Consider the following 2,469-nt stretch of genomic DNA (forward strand, 5'->3'; position numbering starts at 1 on the left):
AGGTAGGAAACCAACTCAGGTACGGGGGATATTGCAACGAAGACCAACCTGGTTTACGTACCTCATCGAGTTACAGAATAATCCTTTTCTGTCCAATGCAGTAACCACTAAGTACACGTGCCTGTTGAAAATTAAATTTACTAAAATTGAAATTTAGTTTCCCAGTCACATCAGCCACATTTCACGTGCTCAGTAGCCAGATGTGGCTATTCTATTGGACGGCACAGGTGCAGAGTATTTGCATCCCCACAGAGTTCTGTTGGACACTAGTCTAACCCCGTGACAGGCCAGCTACGAGTCTCACATCTGACTGCTGATCTGTGTGTGGCTGTCTCCTGTGTAGTCTTTTCTAAAGGTCATTGCTTGGGCTTTTCTTGTTTATACAGAAAAATCTAAGAATACTTTTGATTGCACAACCAGGCCTCTGCACAACCACCTGCATTTGGCAATCAAATTGCAGTAGCAGTTGTCAAAAGGCCAGGATTGCACGTTTCCCTTTGAAAATGCATGTGGTCCTTTTATGTCCTGGATGAGAGAGATACGCTCACACCTGCCTGGAAAACCCAAGTCATGCCGTCTGCCCGCCTCAGAGTGCTGACCTTGTTCCTTCTGAATGTTTGTAGCTCAAAGCACTGCCTCCAAAAGCAGAAGAATGTTCGTGAAATAAGCACAAACTGAATTCCTCACTTGGCATTCTATTATTTCCAGGGCTACAAAAATAAGAATAAAATAGCCACTACCAACAGTAATCTCTGAAATCTGTCATGGAATTCAAAACTGACGATTTTTTTGAATTCTATATGATAAACTAATAGGAACTGGAATTTCTCTGAAGAGTCATTTCCCTCTACTTCATCTTCCATTTTCTTACAAGAACCAATAAGCAACAAAGTTTTTACTGATATTTTAGGATAAGTCTATCATAAACATAAAAACTGAGTTATGTAATCGAATATTTTAATCAAAGCATTACTGTAGAGAAATTTAAACCTCACAATTCTGAAGCATGCAGTAGAAACACTAATGGCTGTGGCATTCAAAAACTAAGTTCACCCCAGAGAGGCAGTTGAATATTCAATTGAGAAAAGATTATATGTCTCCCTATTTCTGGTATGATACAATGTTCAGGCTCCAAACAAATATTGCTCACACTCTTCATTGTAATGAGAGGAATTAATTATACATAAGAGAAAATGCTATTTTTTTAAATAACAAAATATCAACTTTTGTTGACTGTGATGCCTGCTGCAGAAGATTAACTCAGTCAGCTTTATAAGATTTTTAGTAGTCTTGATTTGTAATCAACTGGGAAACACTAGTAGACCAGTTCCTAAAGGCGCAGCTGCAGGAACCAGAGGCGAAGGAGCAAAGAGATTATATTATTTCCAGGGGAGAGAAGATGTCATTGCAATCAATAGGCTTGCTTTTACAGTTTCCTTTGTTTTGTTCGTTTTTGTTTTTACTTTTGCTAAGCGCTTGGTTAGTTCTGGCACCTGCAGGCAAAAGGGAACAGGATATGCGCACTCTCCTCTTTGTCTAATTGCACAAGCCTAGAGGCGAAAGTGACCAAGCTGTTGGAGTTTTCCAGTTGATTATAGAGAAGTGCATCATACTCCACAGCATATTCTCACAGCCCTGCCACCAGATGAAAGGAAGAGCATAAAAGCACCAGCAAAGCCAGGACTCTGCTTCTCTTGCTCTAACATACCTCATATATGGCCGGGCACTCGACTGATGTAGGCATTCTGTTGTTCATGTTCGGCCGAGTTCAGCTGAGAATGTCTGAGAGCAGCAGGTGACTTCACTAATGGAACAGATTCACTCATTGTTTGTGTGTTTAATGAATCATTGAGTTACTGATCAGCAGTGAGCAATGGAAGCTGTTCAAACAGAAAGGAAGCCCAGCCGTGAGGTGGTACCCCTGCCACGCTGCTTTGAAGCGATACTGGCCCCACGGAGAGTGTGGGAGGTATGGGGCTTACTCCCCATGGTTCTCAGGAAAGCTGGTAGAGAGAAGAGGGTGTTGTTTCCAATTGGGTGATGAAAGTCAGCTTAGGGGACAGAGACCAAAGGGCCAAACGTAAGAAGAGGAGGAAGTGAAAACATCTGAATCAAAGGTTGAGGTAACACGCAGAGACAGGTGTTTGCAGTGAACTGTGCTGTAACCCTCATCTTGCCCCCTGGTCCCCAGGGAGCAACCAAGTAGGGAAGGACCAAGAGAAGTAAGAAAAAGCAAGGCTTAGAATTCAGATGCTGATTTCCTTACAACGAGTTCACAGGACAGTGGAAATTCTCTGTCATCTTGGGAGGCAAGGCTGACCCTTCTTGGTAGGATTCCCACATGTTGCACCAGGCCTTCCCTGTGAGTAGAATTCGACTGAAGGTAGACCAGAATTGTATTTCCTGGGCTGCACTTTTCTTTTTTTCCCACAAATAAGACTTTTATTTGTCACCACTAAAATCTGAATT

This window comes from Ceratotherium simum, chromosome 24 (genome assembly GCF_057802395.1).
Source record: "Ceratotherium simum simum isolate JZ-2026a chromosome 24, ASM5780239v1, whole genome shotgun sequence".
Classification (NCBI taxonomy): Eukaryota; Metazoa; Chordata; class Mammalia; order Perissodactyla; family Rhinocerotidae; genus Ceratotherium; species Ceratotherium simum.